The sequence below is a fragment of the Gracilinanus agilis genome, chromosome 1, assembly GCF_016433145.1.
Source record: "Gracilinanus agilis isolate LMUSP501 chromosome 1, AgileGrace, whole genome shotgun sequence".
Classification (NCBI taxonomy): Eukaryota; Metazoa; Chordata; class Mammalia; order Didelphimorphia; family Didelphidae; genus Gracilinanus; species Gracilinanus agilis.
Genome location: NC_058130.1, coordinates 607,733,676 through 607,753,735, shown reverse-complemented (window position 1 = coordinate 607,753,735; position 20,060 = coordinate 607,733,676). Strand labels below are relative to the sequence as shown.

Below are 20,060 nucleotides of genomic sequence, written 5' to 3'. Positions count from 1 at the left end.
ACAAAAGTCATCAGTGAATGGGCTTGGCTAATTATGCAGGTCCTGTGCCCATTTTTAGAGAAATTTCCTTCCTGGCCCAAATTATATCTTGGGTTGACAGTCTGTGTTGGGTGTGGAGTGTAAAAGGGGGAGGTCCATAATTAAGGATGCCCAGTTAATATAAGGGACATTTTCCTATATTACTCCACTGGTAAATAGCCTACTTACTTGACATATTCAGAATAAAGCATCAGGGGGCAGGTAGGTAGGTGGTTCAGTGGATTGAAAGCCAGGTGTAGAGACAGGAGATCGATCCTGGGTTCAAATTTGACCTCAGACATTTCCTAGCTCTGTGACCTGGGCAAGGCACTTAATTGCCAATGCCTACCCCTTACCATTCTTCTGTCTTGGGATCTATACTTAGTATCCAGAGTTTAAAATAAATAAAGTGATTCTAATACATCCAAAGAAAGTTAGCAGAATTTAAGATCTTATTGGAACCTACCACTAGTGTTTATTGGATTGTAACTTCTTTGAAGATAGAGACTTTTTTTGAATCCCTACTATTTAGTGCAATTCCTGGTACATTTTTGTTCAGTCATTTTTTCCAGTTGTGTCCAACTCTTCATGGCTCCATCTGGGGTTTTCTTGGCAAAGACACTGGAGTGGTTGTCCATTTCCTTCTTCAGGTCTTTTTACAGATGAGCAAATTATGGCAAATAGAGTTAAATGACTTGCTCAGGGTCACACAGCTAGTAAGTATCTGAGATCAGATATGAAGTCAGGAAGATAAGACTTTTTGATTCCAGGCCCAGTGAATTATCCTCTGCCTCACCTAACTGCCCAATTTGGCATATAATAGGTAGTTAATAAATGCTTAAAGGTTGATTGTCCTAGTGATGGTGTATATAAGCTTACTGATTTTACTTCTAATTTAGGTTACAGATACCTGAACAATATCATTTTTATATTTTATTATTAATATTATTTTAATTTAATATTATAATAAAACTTTAACATTAGGGAAAAAGCGATTTTATCCAACTGAAACTAAAGTCAGTCTTTAATTAATTAAATATTAAATTAAAATATTTTTAGCATATACTATTGAGCTATGAACCCAAAATAAGTAGGACAGGTAGGTCCAGCTCATATTCACAGAGTGCAATCATATCTGTTTATGTTATAAGTGTTGGTTAGCTAAAAATTCTAGAGTCAATCTGTGGCTGGTACATGTAATCTCTGCTATGGCATGTTTAATTATATTTTCCCAGTTGTACGTTCTTAGGTGTGGAACATAGCATTCTTTCATTTCTAAAAGCCTTTAGCCTGGCCAAGTTTCTTTCACTTACACTGAATCTAAGGGCAAAAAGAGAGAAGAAAGTACTACATGTACATAAAAACATTTCTCTAGAGATAAAGACAATATTCCCTTTGGCTCCCAGAAAATGTCTTTCAAAGGGTCATGGAAGTTCACTTTATGAGAATTAAATTCTACCCAAAGTTCAAAAAACAATTCTACTATAGAGGAATCTTGAAATGAAGGCATGGACTTTTTTTTTTTTTTGTAAGCTGAAAATATACTCTATACTTTGCCCTGGTCAGACCTCATCTCAAATCTTGGGTTTGTCCTGGGCATCATATTTGAGTAAGAACATTGTAAACTGGAGGAAGGTGTCCAGGATGCTGAAAAGACTAAAGACTGTGCTGAGGTTGAGGTTCAGTAGAAAGAACTAAAGGGCAGCAAGAAAGCCCAGTGGATAGAATTCTCAACCTGGAGTCACAAAGACTCAGATTACTGAGTTCAAATCTGGCCTCAGACACTTCCTACCTATGTGACCCTACACAAGGCACTTAACCCTAGTTGCCTAGCCCTTACCACTCTTCTGCCTTAGGACCGATATCAATTCTAAGACAGAAGATAAGATTTTTTGAAAAACAGAAATAACTAAGATCATTTACCCTGGAAAATAGAGGGGGAAAGATGGGAGGAGGAGACATAGACATCTTCAAGTATTTGAAAGGCTCATCTTTCTGAGTTCAAATCTGGCCTCCCACATTTACTAGCTATGTGTTCCTGGAAAAGCCATTTAACTCTGCCTCAGTTTCCTCATCTATAAAATGAACTAGAGAAGGAAATGGCAAACCACTATAGTACCTTTGCCAAGAAAACTACAAATGGGGTCACAAACTGTTGGGCATGACTGAAACAATTGAACAACCACCACAATATATATGGAAGAGGAATTCTAATTATGGATTTATATATACTTGGCCCCAGAGGGAAGAACTTGAAGCAACATGTGGATATTACACAGAGGCAGATTTCAACTGTATAGATGGGAAAGTTTCCTAACAGTTATAAGTGTCTAAAAAGTATGATAGAATATCTTCAGAGGCAGAGGATTGCCTATCCCTGAAAGACATTAAGTGGAGACTGGATAACTACTTGTTTGAGGATTTTTAGAGAGAATTATAATTCAAAATTAGCCAAGATGACCTAAGATGTTCCTTCCAGCTCTGAGATTCTGTGATATTTTATTCTGGAAAAAGAAACCTTTAAAAAATGATTCAATGACTCTACTTTCTTTCTTCCTTTTAAAAAAGTATTAATGGGGGCAGCTAGATGGTACAATCAATAGAATACCAGGCCTGGAGTCAGGAAGATTCCTCTTCCTGAGTTCAAATATGGCCTTGAACACTTACTAGCTGTGTGACCTGGGTAAGTCACATAACTCTGTTTGCCTAAAAAAAAAAAGTAGTATTACTCCCTTCTGCCTTCTCCAGTGCCCCCTCTTCAAAAAAGGAAAATAATAATAAAAGCCTTCCCTTGTAGAGAGGCAGTATGGAAAAGTAGAAAAAGCAATGGATTTGAAGTCAGAAAACTTGGGTTCAAATCCAGCCTGTTACCCTCACTGATATGTGACCCTAAGCAAGTCACTTAACCTCTGTCTGCCTCAATTTCTCGTAATAGACATTGTAATAGTCCCTACCTTATCTGGATTGTTGTGAGGATCAACTCAAATGAGATGATATATTTGAAAAAAAAGCCCTTCCTAGCTCTCCTTTATGCTGGCACCTTTCCTCTGCAATCAACCCCAGTTCATCCTTTTTGTGTCTTGCTTTTTTTTGCTTATTGTCTCCCCCATTAGACTGTAAATTCCTTCATAGCAGGATTGTCTTTTGCCTTTCTTTGCATCCCCAAACTTAGCACAGTGCCTAGCAGAGTATGTAGAAGCTTCATGAACGCTGTTGACTAATTGTGTAAAAGTTCTTTGCCAAACTTTAAAAACCATTATTTATATGTTAACTATTTTTATTAGCTCCCAAGTCATTAATGAAAAGCTCTCGGCAGCTGGAATGTCTTTTTTATTTCCAGTTCTTCTGTAAACATGTCCCTGTGCCCTTTTGCATTGAAATTGGAAATTTTTGTAAAGGCTAGCAAAACAGAGAACTGCCTCAATGATCTTAGATAGTTCAGGCCAAAACAAAAGATTTCCTTTGTAATATTCAAATAATTGAGGCAAAATTGAGCCTGGCTTGGATTCCTAATGTAATTGCTCAGTTCTCAGAAATAGTCATCCTTCCCAGACTCTGATACTTACTGCCAGTCACTTACTGAGCCAAATGGGTCCCTTAATGGCCTGAAAATGTGAAACTCCTCTAAAAACACCAAACTGGGGCATTTTTGTCTCAAGACATCTAGGAAGAAAAAACATCTATTTTGTAGATATATAATTGTCTAATCTCAATGATTCAATCACAAGGCTAAATCTTTATCTAGGTTTCCTTGTCTCCTGGGTTGAGAACCTTTACAATTAGCTCTGATTCCAAAAGCGAAGAAGCAAACAAAAATAATACAAAAATAATACAGAAACTCCCCTAGGAAGTTATTGAGAAGTTCTGGGTTCTAAAGTTTCACTTAACATTCATTCCATAACCATTTATTAAACCTCCCCGTTGGAAAGCATTACATTGAGTGTTGTCATAGACAAACAAGTATCACTAAGATGTGGCTCCTGATCCCAAAGATCATAGTATCAAAGATTTACACATGGAAGGGATTGTAGAGACCATTGGATGGTCTCTACAGTGGTTCCCAATCCAGAAAAAATATTACTCAGCCCTCTGGAAATTAATTTTTTTTAATTTTAATAGCAATTAATAGGAAAGATAAATGCACCTGTGGCCATCACCACTTCTCTGGATCACTGCAGCACCCACCAGGGGGCAGTAGCACCCACTTTGGGAATCACTGAACCCAACCCATTTCTTTTACAGAGGAGAGAACCTGAGACTCAGAGAGGCTGTCATTTTTCCATGGTCATGGGATTTTAGTTGAGATTTAAAGGAAGCCAGCAGGCAGAGATGAAGAGGGAGACTACTCCAGGGATGGGAGATAGCCAAAGGAAATGCCCTTATTCAGAAGGTGAAATGTGTCTTACTGAAGGAACTGCAAGGAGAAGAGTGACACTAGATTGCAGAGATATGAGGCAGAGTATAAGAGAGGGGCTTTGAATACCAAACAGATTTTTCATTTGATCCTAGAGGCAATAAGGAGCAACTGAAGTTTCTTGTATATAGAAGTGACATAGAGCAGTACGTTAGGGAAATTACTTTGAAAGTTGAGTGTAGAATAGCCTGGAATGAGGGGACTTGAGTCAGGCACATCCATAAAAGACAATTGCAATAATTCAGGCATGAAATGATTGGAGCCTGCACTAGGGTGTGGTGTTTTAGTGCTGAGAAAGGGACATATTTGAGAGAGACTTGGTAAAAATCAACAGGATTTGAGGGCAGCTGGGTAGCATAGTAGATAGACTTAGGAGGATCTGGGTTCAAATTTGACCTCAGATACCTCCTAGCTGCATGACTCTGGGCAAGTCACTTAACTCCCACTGCCTACTCCTTATTGCTCTTCTGTCTTAGTATCAATTCTAAGATAAAGATCCTTTTTTTTATTATTAACAAGATTGGCAATAGATTCTATATGGAGAATGCGGGAGTGAGAAGGCTTTTAAGGTTTTAAGCCTGGGTGACTGGAAGAATGGTGGTAACCTCAAAGGAAAAGGGGAATTTAGGAATAGGAGATGTCTTGGAGTGGGGAAAGATAATTAATTCAGTTTTGGAGAAGTTAAATTTAAGATGTCTGTGGGTGTTGAGTTTGAGATGTGGGAGGAGGCAGCTGAAGTGCAAAGGAAAAAAAATAAACTTTGGGATCACAATATCTGGGTTAATATCCTGGCCCTGTCCCTTACCATCTTTGTGACCTTGGGCAAATCATTTAACAAATTACTGAGCTTCAGTTCATGAATCTGTAAGATAAGGGATCAGACTAAAGAAACGTTAAGGTCCCTCCCAGCCTTTAGCCTACACTTTTATGACCCAACTTCATATTTCAGTTCTGCTGACACTTCTTGTGTAACCTTCAAAAAATAATTTTGACTCTCCAGGTCTACATTTCTTCATGTTTAAAATGATGGTTCAAGAGCTCCCAGATGGTGCAAGGAAAGCAGCCATATGTACAAGTAGTGGCTTGTTGTATGGGCATGTAGAAGTTAAATCAGTATCAGTGTGGCTGGGCATTTATGAATATGGTCATCCAGAATGGTTTTCAGGGATTTCATTTAGTAGAGTGTAACTAACTACAGCCTCGATCCCTTTATTCGTGCCTAAGTACCTGCCTGGTCAGTAACTCCAGCTTCAATATCCCAGCAACATTCCAGGATGAGGAAATGCTTTAGGTCTAGTTCCCCCTCATCCCTCCTTAGCAGCCACTCAACTCAGCAAGACTTTAGTAAAGAGAAAGGAAGCTGCCTGGCTCTTGGACAGCCCTTTCTTTTGACAAAGGCTACTGAGAATTGCTAGTGGCACAGTGGATGGAGAGCTGAGCCTGGAGTTGGGAAGCCCCTAGTTCAAATCTGACCTCAGACACTTGCTACCCATGTGAACTTGGCAAGTCACTTAACCCTGCTTGCCTCTGTTTCCTCATCTATAAAATGAGATAGAGAAGGAAGTGGCAAACCACTCCAGTATCTTTGCCAAGAAAATCCCAAATTGGGTCACAGAGTCAGACACAACTGAAATAACTCAATAACAGCAACTGAAAAAAGAGGTTACTTCAGATGTGTGGTGTAGGCATAAAGATAGAGGCAGGAAGTCAGTCTGAGAAGGGGATTTTTAAGGAAGAGAACTGCATTGCTTGATGCAACCAACAATTCCCATTTCTTTGATTTTTAAAGGTTATACAGAACGCTTTTCTTGCAACCCTGTGAGACAGGGAATGAAAGTAAATTTGCTTCCATTTTGCCAATGAGAAATCGATGGAGTCACAGATCCAAACAAGACAGAGAGGCACACTGAGATTCAGAGAGGTAAAAAGTAATTTGCCTGAAGTCACCCAGCTGGTAAGTGTCAGAGATGGGATTTTGATTCTGGTCTCTTAATCCCCAAAGTGACCCTCTTTCTACCACACTATTAAGCAATAAAAGAAAGTTGGTAGGATGAAAGAAATTTTATTCTACTTCTGGTAGGTAGTCATTATGGTCATAGTTATTATATTTGGCCTTTTTGGGGAAATGGCCCAATAGGGGAAGCCTGAACCCTAGGCAGATGTCTATCTCTCCACTTTAGTGTATATTTGTATGCATCCAGATGTATGCAAATTGATGTTTAACAACCAGCTTTCTAGGAAAAGAAATGTTTGCAAGACACACTTTTACACTTAACTGGCATCATTTCTTGCCCACTATGGTCAATCAACAAATTAGTAAATCAGTCTCTGATATGCCTTTGCTCTTTTCTGAATTGTAAATGCCTACACTGACAATTTAACAACTGGCTTTCTAAGCCAGTTTTGGAATATCCTTGGATGTATCCCATAACTATTTCATATGCCCTGTTACTATAAAATTCCTCCATACATCCCTGTCACTCAATAGATGTTTATTGATTTGAGTAAAGAATGAAATCAAGAGAACAAAGAGGAAGAAATATAAGGAAAGGAATAAAATAGTCCTGTGCCACATGACTGCAGCTCCATTTACCTTCTTGGTAAATCATATGCATATTTCCCAATAGGTAGGCTCTAGGACTATCTCTCAAACCTTGCCAGGGCACTTTTTAGCATTTATTTTCTTGGGTTTCTTAGGTCTTCCCGTTATAGAAAACAAGCAGTGGGAGATAGCTCAGGGACAGGGGGAATTGGGAACAAAGATCAGTGCGGGTAGATAGCTATTTAGGGGAATAGAAAAGCATTTAGCAGCTAACCTATTTAAGGAATATATTATGGTTTTGCTATGTAGGTTATGAATGTATTATATTTAAATAACCTGTACAGTATTAAATGTTACACAATAAAATTTAACTTAATGTTTTTAAGGCATATTGGTGACATTTCATTTTTTAAAATTTTTTAAACCCTAATATCTTTTATATATATCCTTCTATATTAATTTTTTTATTTGTTACAGGGTTAGGCAATGGGGGTTAAGTAACTTGCCCAGGGTTACACAGCTAGGATGTGTCTGAGGCCAAATTTGAACCTAGGACCTCCTGTCTCTAGGCCTGGCTCTCAATCCACTGAGCCATCTAGCTGCCCTATTGGTGACATTTCAATAGATATAGAAAAGATTAAAGCAGAGGGCATAAACACAGGCATTCTTTACAACTGGTAAAATATTCTTCCTCTCTCAGCTTTCTATCCAATTGCTGTGTTTGTGTTGCTAGGAATTATACTATGTCTGCCTGCTTTTACCTCAATGTTTTATGTTTATTTGATTTGCTGAGAGGAGCACACACACACAAATTGATAAGAATGTTTCTTGGCTTTGAATTAGCTAACAGCCTGGGATGAGAGCTACAGGATGACAAGGTCCTATGCTGCTTGTCATCGAAATAAAACTGTGAAGTGCCTTTGCTAACTTTGTGACTTTTTATAGCTAAACTGTTCTAAGTTTAGATATGAACATGAAATATTAATCAAATAATTTATAATGGTCTAGAAGCCTCCTAACTTAGCAATATTTGGTATCTTCATCTTTAGCTATTCCCATAAATTTATGGGCATCAATGACCCTTCAAGCAGCAGCCAGGGAGGACTTTAAATTAATTTTTTTTAAAAAGCATAAAATCCTCAAGAATAACATCTGTGGGAAGTTTTGCTGCTGGATTAATACCAGGAATGCCACAGCCTGCTGGATCTTTCCCTTCTTTCTTTACCTAAAATTACTTTGCATACATCTCCTGCATTTTTGAAGAAATCATACTCCAAACCCAGCAAATCACTTTGTGTCTTCTAGTGCCTTTGCATCTCTTTAGTAATCCCATTTCTCAGACCCCAACTCCCTGAACCAATCATGTTTCAAAAGGATAGCTTCCTTGATTTTTTTCAGAAAAACTAGCCCAGCCTATAAATGGTGGGGCCTCAGAGTCTATGTCATAGGGCTTAGGAGATATTGTGTCTAACAAAGACCAGTGTTTTCATCAATGAAAAGAAAGAGAAGGAAAGAACGGAAGGAACTAAGGGTGAGAAGGAAATTTAATTAAGCAGACTCTCATTTGTATTAGCTTAAGAATCCCTTTAGTTTGATACCCTATAACTGTGATTTGTAGTAAGTCCCAGGCAAGACTCGGTATATGTAATCAGTTAAGAATGTGGTCCCAGGATAGTACTTGTATTATAATCTTATGTGTGTGTGTTGTCATATTAATCATAAGTGAGTTGCTATGTTAATTCTAGGTGTGTGAACCTATTTTATAATGTACTTTATATCAAACCAATTCAGGTAAGAAGTTACAGAAACCAGAAGGTCATCCAGATGCCATGGAGACCAGAAAGGCCTGAAATGGTCTCTGAAACCAAAAAGACTTGACACAGTCTTATGGGAATGTTGAAGATTTTGCAGAAATGGAAATTGGGATGTGCTATGTCAAGAATGACCTGTAAAGAATCACAGATCAAAAACCCACGACCTTGTCCATGACGTATAAGTTCCTATTACTTAGGTCAAGAGTGACCTCTATGAGTCTTCCTCTACCCCCTCAAACTCTGTAAGTTCCTCTTTTTGCCTTTAGAAACCTGTCAGTATCAATGATCAGGATCTTAGATTCAACTGGGGAATATGCAGACCTCTGATTTGTTTGCCTTGCCCACCAAATAAAGTCAAACTGCTCAGACTACTTTGCCCAGTTCTTTTTTTTTTCTTTCGGAAGGAAGGAAAGAAGGGAGTAAGGAAGGGAGGGAGGGAGGAGGAAGGGAAGAAGGAGGAAGGGAAGAAGGAGGGAGGAAGGAAGGAAGGAAGGAAGGAAAGAATACAGGAAGGAAGGAAGGAAAGAATACAGGAAGGAAGGAATGACATTTATCAAATGTTTAATATGTGCCAGCCATTGTACTAATTTCTGAAGATATAAAAAAAACAAGACAGTTCCTGATCTCATAGAGCTTATAAGTAAGTTGTGGCCAGAATAGGATGTTTTGGTCGGAGAAGTCACAGAGTTGGTAAATGCAGTGATGGTGTAATTGATATGTTCTTTCCAGGAAAGATAGTGTTGTTTAATGACTGATGTAAGATCATGAGGTAGAGGGAGATGGAAGGAAAAGGCATTATAATCTGGGCAGAACATATCTAGAATATTCTATTCAATTGTGAAAATCACATTTTAGGAAGGGCTTATAATCAAGAGGTATAATTACTAAAATGGTAAAAAGCCTTGAATCATTTAAAAGAGCTTAAGATGTTTAGCCTGGAGAAGAGAAGACTTAGGGCAGTTATAGTCATGGAGTTATTGGAAGAAGAGTGCTGGTAAATATTTAACAACTGGCTTTTTAGAAGGGGAAATGTACCCACATACTGTAGTATGCGATTTTCAAGTGCTTACATATAAAATTTAACAATAGTCTCCCCAAAGCAGGTTTAAGCTTGCTTCAACACACCACTGATATAAGGGTCATACATAATAGCTGAATTAAAGTACTTGAAAAATAGTCATATAGAAGAGAAATTGAACTTATACTTTGGGGCCCAAGAGAACAGAACTAGGAAAAATGAGAACAAATTGCAAAGCAGCAAACAGTTTAGATTAAGGAAAAAATACCATAACTATGTAAAGGTGTAAGGAAGAACCACCATAACTATGTAAAAGTAGGATGAGATGACCAGGGAAGTAATAGGCTTTCCCTCAGTGGAAGTCTTCCAGCAAAAAATAAATGACCGCTTTTCTAGAGGTTTTATGGTAAGGATTAATTTTTTGGAATGGATTGGACAAAATGGTCATCAATGTCCCTTCCATCTCTGAAATTCTGTTGCCTCATAGACTGTATACTTACCTATACCAGTCCTGGTCATACTCTACCCTCAGACTACGTGCAAGGCAAGCGTTATGCCCAACTGAGGCAATCCTATGCAGTTATAGTGTCTGTATTTTTGATATGATGGGACTCTGACCTGATCCAACTATTTTGGAAGGTAATCTGGAATTCTGCCCAAAGAATTATAAAACAGTATGTACCCTTTGATCCAGCAAAACCAATTTCCTAAGGTGAGCAGGGAAAATGCTAAAGAATCCACACATTCCAAAATATTTATAGCCCTTCTCTTTGTGGTAGCAAAGAACTGGAAATTGAGGGGATGCCCTTCAATTGGAGATGGCTAAATAATTTGTGGTACATGATTGTGTTGGAATACTATTACACCATAAGAAATGATGAGCAGGTTAATTTTGTAAAAAACATAGAAAGACCTACATGAAATTATCAATAGTAAAATGAGCAGAACAAAGAGAACATTATATACAGCAACAGAAATATTGTCTGAAGAATAACCTTTGCATGTCCTCCTCCAGAGAAAGAACTGGTAAACAGAAACAAACAAGATATAGTTTTATATATACATATATCTTTTTATCATATGATGCCTTTTCCAATGTGAAGAGGGGAGAAAGGAAAGGAGATACCTACAAATTTTAATATAACAAATAAACAAATATATATTCATACATATGCAGAATCATTAGCATTTTTATATCACTGACAAAAACCTATAAAGAGACATACAGATATCCTATTTAAAATAACCTCAGATAGAATAAAATGCCTGAGAGTATGCCTGCCAAAAACAAGCTCCTTATTTCTTATACAAATAAAGTCATATTTGAATAATTGGAGAAATATTAATTGTTGATGACAATCCTATCTTAAATATAGTCTACTTGTTCAATACCATCCTAATTACATTACCAATAATTTATTTTATTGAATTAGAGAAAATAACAATAATATGTACTTAATATTAATACTTATAATATATAATTAATATAATATGATAATAACAAAGAACAAAGGATCAAGAATATCAAGTGAATTAATGAAAAAAATGTAAGGGAAAGGGTCCTAATAGTACCAGATTTTAAACTGTATTATAAAGCAGCAATTATCAAAACTGTCTTGTGCTAGGTAAGAAACAAAAAGGTAGATTCGTAGAATAGAACATACAACGAACAAAAATATAGATCCAAGTTTTGGGGATAAGAACTCACTATTTGCTAAAAATTGCTGGAACAATTAGAAAGTAGTTTGGAAGAAACTAAGTACAGAGCAATATCTTATACTATTCAATAAGATAAGATCAAATTAGATACATGACCTAGACATAAAGGGAGACATCATAAGCAAATTAGAAGAACAGTAAACGTATTACCTCTCAGATTTATAGAGAGGAGAGGAAGTTATGAGTAAACAAGAGACGGAGAGCACTGAAAAATGTAAAATGGATAATTTTGATTATATTAAAATAAAAGGTTTCTGTACAAATAAAACAAATATAGCTAAGATTAGAAGGAAAGCAAAAGAAAGAAAGGAAATTAGAAGGAAAGAAAAAATTTATAGACAGTTTTTCATATTTAAAATATAGAGAACTTATCAAATTTATAAAAGTCATCCCCCAATTGATAAGTGGACAAAAGATATGGACAGTTTCTGCATGAAGAAATCAATGCCATATGTAGTATGGAAAATTAATGTTGAATTGGGATATATCATTTTTCCTCTTTGCCCTGCCTTTAGGGAGCAGGTTGAAATATTTTGATTTTAAAGGTGCAAACGGTTTCTTCCCCACGCTATGAAACTGGTTTGGGTCCTCCTTTCTTTTGTCTAAGGTCTTTTGTCTTTGTTAAGGACACAGGGTTAAGGACACATCACTGGACTAACTTTTGTTATAGGCAGGTTGGAGACCTGCTCTTTGTTATCTATAAGCAACCAGCTATTTCTAGCTGCCATGTTGGGAGGAGTGCACTAGACAGTCCTTTTGGAAGGCCAAGTGGAGAGGAGGAAAGGGTGTGTTGATGTGCTCCTAAAACTTGCCTCTTTCTGTGCTAAAGTGTTGAGATCTCTGAGGCCACTTCTTGCTGGCCCATTTTCCAATCAGAGATATATCTCAGGGAGGGACTGAGTGATGATATCACAGGGGGAAATATATTGGCATATCTAGAAAGTTCAGTTCTCTTTGCTGGCACAGCCTAGCTGCTTAGTTGCTTGTGCTTATGTCTGTCTTTCAGGCCCTGCTTTCTGCCACACTTGAGTTCTATAACCTTCTTTTGGACTGTAAGGGAATCCATTGGCTAGTTAGAAATCTTGGGCAACCAATTAATAAATTAACCTAAATTTAATATATACAGTCTCTAGATAATTTTGTTCATTATAAAAGGTATATTTAAAAATACTCCAAATCACTACCAATTAGAGAAATGCAAATCAAAATAATTCTGGGATCTCATCTCACAAATATCATATTGACTAAAATGATAAAAGGGCATAACATCAAATGTTGGAAGGTATATAGAAAAATAGGGACACTAATACACTACTGGTGGAACTGCAAACTAAACCAATTGGAGAGCAATTTGGAATTACACCCAGAGAGTTATAAAACTTTATAGTATAAATTAATATTGAATATATTTACATATAAATTTATATTTAATATAAATTTATATTATATTATAAAACTATATATTAGACCCAGCAATAACATTGCTGGATCTGTTTCCCAAGGAGATAAAAGAAAAAGGAAAAGAATCTATCCATTCCAAGATATTTATAGCAGCTCTCTCTGTGGTGCCAAAGAACTGGAAATTGAGGGGATGTCCATTAATTGGAAAATAGCTGCACAAATTGTGGTTTGTGATTATGATGTAATTCTACTGTGCTATTAGAAACAATGAGCAGGTTGGTTTTTTAAAAATTTGGAAAGACCAACATGAAGTAATGAAAAATGAAATGAATAGAACCAAGAGAACATTATATACAGCTATAGAATTAGTATTTGAAGAATAACTTGTGAATGTCAACTACCAGAGAACCAATTGAAAAATATAAACACAAAAATATTCAATCTATATATACATATCTTATTGTCAGGTAATCTCTTCTATAGAGCAGGGAGAGGAGTAAGGGGCTGAGAAATCTGAGAATAAATTTTATTAAATAAATGAATTTAAATATATATATTTTATATATGCAGAAAGGAGAGAGAGAGAGAGAGAGAGAGAGAGAGAGAGAGAGAGAGAGAGAGAGATTGTACAGAAATGAGAGAGGAATTTTCTCTTTGTCTACTAACAATGTCAGTGATTTGATCACTGTTTAAAAACACTCTTCTCTCTTCCCAAGGGTCAAATCAGGCCTTTAATTATGAATGGAGAATCACTTCAGAGTCACAAGGAACTTGAATCAAGGATTCCCNTTGCTCCTTGTCCAATTAGCTGAACTAGTGTGGAAAGTGAAGTTGATTGGGCCCCAGGAGGAGATCAGTTCTCCCCAGTGAACTCCTGCTGGAAAGGGTTCCACTGATACACTTTAGGTATTATTTAAGGAAAGGTGTTGTTTGGAGTTCTCATCATCATCATCAAAGAGTTGATAGATTTTCATTTATAAGCTAACCAAAGAGGATGCAGTCATTTAGCTGTTAAAATGGGGAGTGTGACTACCACCATTGCCAACTTTTCTCTGAATAGTATGTGTAACAGACAGCCCTTATTACTTCAGGAAGAATTCTCTATAATAGCAATTAGGGAAAGGAAAAAAAAAACAGTCAAGCAAACCAGAAGTCATTTGACCTGCTTCAGTAATTCTGACAAGGGGTCCTTTAAAATTGTCTTCCAACACAGAACTATTACAGAGAAATCATAAAACATGAGAATGAGCCTGATCTTAATCATATGCAGCTAAATAATCCCGGATTTTAGTGTTACTCTAAAATGTACTTTGTTTATTTTTGCCTGAAATCTGCCAGCTCAATTCAATGTACTTGTCTTATGCTTTGACTTTATGAATTTAATAGACTTTCCCTTCAAATTTATGAAAATCAATTATTCTACCTTTCCTCCCAGATGATAATGTTGATTAATTGAGACTGATGCATCATTGGGATCTAGATCTAGAGACGGAATGGATCTCAAAAGTCATCTGGGCCATTCCCTTCATTTTATGATTGAGGAAACTTAGGCTCAAGGAAATTGTCTCTTGTTCTAGGTTGCATAGACTGTCAGTATCAAAGGAAGAATTTGAATCCAGCTCTTCAGACTCCATAACAAGTCCTTTTCCCATTGTTCTAGAATATGCCAAGAAACAGTGAATTTCGCCCTGGCATAAGCAATTAAACAAAAGAAATGGATGTAAAGGAAGACAGAAAAGCAAATGTTAGTATAGTTACATTTTATTATAGCTTACTGAACTTCAAAGGTAGAAGTTGGTACAGTGGAAGAAACATTAGCTCTTTAGCTAGAGGTTCAAATCCTGCCTCTGACATTTACTACTTAGATGATCTTGGACAAGCTACAAAACTGTGCTGAGACTCAATTCACCTAATCTATAAAATGAGGGGAGTTGATTAGATGACTTTTGAAATCCCGTTGAGCTCCAGATCCATGATCTTTTGAGTCTAACATAAAGTATAAAAAAGTATAAGACCATACCAGTTGGCTCATCTGGACAGGAGAATAGTTGCTAGTGGGGCAAGAAACTTAGAGGGCTTCTTCTAGCCAATGACAATTTCTTTTATCAATTAATCTTGGATAGCCCCTTAAGCAGTGCAACTTACCCTTTAACAAACACTCCCACTTCTAACTGAAAGCTTCCATCTTGGGCAGGACACTTGGGAATTGATCTGATGATCTATAAAACCTCTCCTATTTCGAAATGCTAAGAACTAAGGCATGAAGGGGTTTTGGTCTGCATTACTGAAGGGAGTACCTACCCAGGTAAGATAATGGACCAAATGGTCTGCTTGTCATGCCTAATGTCTCCTAGTCTATGGAATTTATAATTGCCCAGATAACTTTGAACACTTTGAATGACATTATCAGACAGTTTCAGAGGCTCGATGGTTTGAAAGTTGCCATACTGGCAAAAATCAAAACTCAGTTCTTCTCCCTGGGGAGCACCCTTTGAGTTTTCTTGCTTTTTTTTACTTTTGTTCCCATTATTCCTACACCCCCACTGAAGAACGCCCTCTTCACTTTTATCTATGAAGACAAATCTTGGCCAGCTCACATCCCACCTAATCTGATCTCTTATTATTAATTCTTGTCTGTACAACTCATTTGGCAATTAAACTATTGCTCTCTTTGATTATCTTTATCTATCCTGATGTGTTTCAGGCTCCTATCATTATAATAGAGGGGGTCAGTTTTTTTTTTGAAGAAATTCAATATTGCCCATGATTAGTGTACTGAAGGAATAAAGGCAAAAAAAAAAAAGACTATAAGATGAAACTTAGAGGGACATTTTTATTTAATATAGGTAGATCTATGCGAGTTAACTTTATACTAACAAAGTCTCAAAAATGAGAAACAAGGGAGCCAGCAGAAGCTCAGGGAAGTCCATTTTAGCCATTCCCTCACTTCTTTCTAAATAAAGGATTTTATCATATTATAAACCCCTAGGAAGAGCTAAGCAGCCAAATCTGGACTCCCTGGATCTCCTATAAAAAAAGAAATGAAAGATAACTACCAGAATCAAATAAATGATAGGCCACTTCTCCATCTGTTAAAAGAAGAAGCCAGAGAAAATGTAGAGCTTTTAATACTAAGAGGTGACTAGAATAGGCCAGTTAAGTAAGTGTGTATGTGGGTGGTAAGGAAGAGGAAATGTAGAAATGAGTGCTATAATAACAGTTGATAATTATGTTGCATATTAAAATGTATAAAGTTTTATACACACACATATTGTGTGTTCATTCATTTCAGTCATGCCCAACTCTTCATGATTCCACTTGGGGTTTCCTTGGCAAAGATACTAGAGTAGTTTTCCATTTCCTTCTCCAGCTCATTTTGCAGAGGAGGAAACCAAGGCAAACAGGATTAAGTGACTTGCTCAGGATCATACAGCTAGTAAATGTTTCTTATCAGATGAGCCTTCCTGACCCCCAGACTGAGTACTTTATCCACCGAGCTACATATACACATAGACATATGTGTAAATGTATGTACACATAGATATGCTGCATATACACATATACACATAGATATAGAGTAGAGTTATGAATATAGAGATATTTCCCAAGAAGCCTTGGATTCAAGTTCTACTTCTGATAGATGCTGACTGTGTGATCCTAGACGAGTCATATCTTTTTAGTGTTCTAGACCAGTGGTAGCAAACTCAAATAAAAAGAGGGGCTACTAAACAATATGTAAGGATCTCTTAGGCTGCATATTTATTTAGGAGACCACACATTAACATTATCTATATTCTATTGTATTTTATTTATTTGGTTAAACATTTTCCAATTACATTTTAGTCTAGTTCAAATCAAACTAAGGACAGTGCAACCTCATAGATATAGCTATGGATATAGACATAGATACACATATACATATAGATGTGTGTAATTTTATTTATAGTGTAGGTCATTAACGTCTTCTGGAATCATGGCTGATCAATTTATCAAAGCTGTTTGTCAGGGCAACTGGGTGGCTCAGTGGATACAGAGCCAGGTCTAGGGATGAGAGGTCCTGGGTTCAAATGTGACCTCAGACACTGGGGTAAGTGTATGACCCTGGGCAAGTCACTTAACCCCAATAACCTAGCCCTCATTGCTCTTCTGCCTTGGAACCCGTATTGAGTATTGATTCTAAGACAGGAAATAAAGATTTTAAAAAAGAAAAAAGCAGTTTTCGTTATAGTATTATTGGGATAGTATAAATGGTTCTGGTTCTGTACACATCACTCTGCAATAGTTCATACAAATCTTCTCAGGTTTTTCTGGATGAAATACACATTCTACAACCTGGCATTTAAGTCCCTCCTCAGATGGGCTCTAAACCACTTGCTTAAACTCATTCTTCTTTTCTACCCATCACATAGTCTTTACTATCTCATTTTGTCTTTATTATGTCCTATAGGATGGAGCATAATACGTTACCCAGAAAAAGAGTCACTTAATAAATGATTGCTTAATTAATTAGTGTGAAAGTCACAGTCCACAGTGGATCCATGCTGTTCATTCTCCTCCGAAGAAGATCACCATGCAACTGATTTGGCTGTGACCATTATTTTTTTAGCAAGAATGAAAAGACTGGCCATGCCATTACAGATAAACTCAGATTAAATACTTGCCTTGGTTCAAGTCAAGTCAAGGAGCATTTGTTGGTTTATTTATTTATTAACCTTTAATTTCTGTCTTAGAATTGATAGTAGGTATTGGTTCCAAGGCAGAGAGCAGGAAGGGCTAGGCAACTGGGGCTAAGTGACTTGCTCAAGGTCACACATCTAGGAAATGTTTGAGGCCAGATTTGGACCCAGGTTTAACTAGAATTATTAAGTGTTTACTATGTGTCAGGTGTTTTAAGCAATGGAAATGCAAGTAAAAGCAGAAAGCTAGTCCCTGGCTTCTAGAAGTTTATTTTCTAATGGAGTAAGACACATTTAAAAAATGAGTTGAAAAAGAGGAGTGGTAATGGTACTGGACTAGAGACGTGGTAGAGAAAGACCTAAAGAAATGACTCAGCAGTACAGGGAGGGAAGATGAAGACTTTTGATCAGGGGTTGCAAAATTTTTTTTTTAGGTCCTTACCTTCTTTCTGAGAATCAATATTGTGTATTGGTTCCAAGACAGAAGAGCAATAAGGGTTAGGCAGTGAGGGTTAAGTGGCTTGCCTAGACAACTAGGAAGTGTCTGAGGTCATATTTGAACCCAGGACCTCCCATTTCTAGGGTTGGCTCTTAATCTGCTGAGCCACCTAACCGCTCCTCATAGTCAGATGTGTAATTTGAGAAGATTATTTTGCTTTTGTTTTTAATTTCATTTTTTATTATTATAAACATCACAATGAAAATTTCTTTACTCAAAGATAATTAGGAAAAGAGGACTGGATACTATACATTTTTATTTCACAGTATGGCTTTTAAAAGTATATTTTCGATTTAATTTGGTAGTTCCCACACTGTGCTGCTTGTCTGTGTCCTCATCTGAACTTTCCTTCCATGCTCCTCTGTATATTATTTTAGTTCATTTTTTTCTTTTTCCTTTTATTTTCAGGTATCACTAGCACTACTCCTACACATGAACTTTCTCATAATTCTGCCCCAGCCCCACATACGCACAAATAAAAATAAAAAGCTTTCCCTTATAACAAGTAAATATAATCAACCAAAATAAATCCACATAGTGACCATGTCTAAAACTGTGTATTTCATTTTGCACTTTCTGCAAGGAGTTGGGAAGTATAATCCATCTTCCAAATTTAGGAATCTTGATTGACTATTGCATTGGTCAGTGTTATTAAGTCTTTAGTAGCTGCTTCTCTCTACAGTGTTATAGTCATATAAATTATTCTCCTAAAACTTCACTAGTCATCAGTTAATAAAAGACCCCATTGTTTCTCTGAATCATCCCCTTAGTCATTACTTATTGGTTCAATATTTCAATAAACATTTATTAAGCACTTCTATTTGTGATAAACATTGGGGATACAAAGAAGGAATGACAGTCTACTTGCTGAATGCTTATAATTTAATAGCAGAGGACAATATACAAAAGAAAGCTGAAAAGCAAGTGGACGGAGAATGATACTTGGAAGAAGGCATGATGAAGAAGCCAAAGAAGTCCAAAATTAATGTATCTAGGTGGGAAATGAGATATCTGGTACAATAATATTCCATTAAATTCATATTGTCATTTTTTCCACCATTGCCCCCAGTTGATAGTCATCTACTTTTTTTTCTGAACTTTGTTCACACACACACACACACACACACACACACACACCGATCCTTTTAAGTTCCTTGGAGTATATTTCTTTCTAGTATTGGTAACCATCAGATGGTATCTACATTTTAGGGACTTTTAGGATATACTTCTGAATTGCTTTCTAGAAAGTTTTAGTCAATTCACAACTCTACCAAGGGTCAATCAACAAACATATTAAGTGCCTACTATGTGCCAGACACTGTGCTAAGCACTAAAAATGCAAAATAAAATCCCTTGGTTTGCCTGGTCTCCCAAAGGCCCTCTGATATTATTTCTATCCTTTGCCAATCTGAGAAGTATGAAGTGGAATTTCAGAGTTGTTTTAATTTGTGTTTTTCATATTGATTTGTGACTTTTTCAAATTATTAATAATTTGCCTTTCTTCTGGGAACCATTTGTTTATATCATCTGAATATTTATTTATAGTAGAACCTCTCAACCAATATGTTCCAAGACTCTTTGTCTAGCTTGAAAATCACACATATATGAGGCAGAACCAACATGGCAAGGTAGCAGCATGGAAAACTGGAACCTCTCTGAGAATCTTCTCCAACAAACCTTAAAATGATGCCTCAAAACAAATATTTTTGTTTTGGCAAAAAAAAACAACTTGGAAGGTAGGCGGAGAGGGTTTTTTTCACTGGGGCAAGAGGGAAGGACAGCCAGCAGCAAAGCTGCACCAAGGACTACCTGCACAAGGCAATAGCAAACTCCCCACTTCCCCAGCTAGTGTTCTAGCGTCTGAACCTGGGACTAAGCCAACTTTGAGAGCCTGAGATCCTGCCTAATCCAGCAGCAGAGTACCCCATTCCCACCCCTTGAAGTTTTAAGCTCTAGCAT

General features: G+C 36.8%; 1 pseudogene; it reads left to right on the top strand.

Annotated features, from left to right (window-relative positions):
• The window catches only part of LOC123254670, a 47,459-nt pseudogene extending 28,879 nt beyond the window's left edge, over window positions 1–18,580 (top strand).
• Window positions 18,581–20,060: the final 1,480 nt, after the last annotated feature.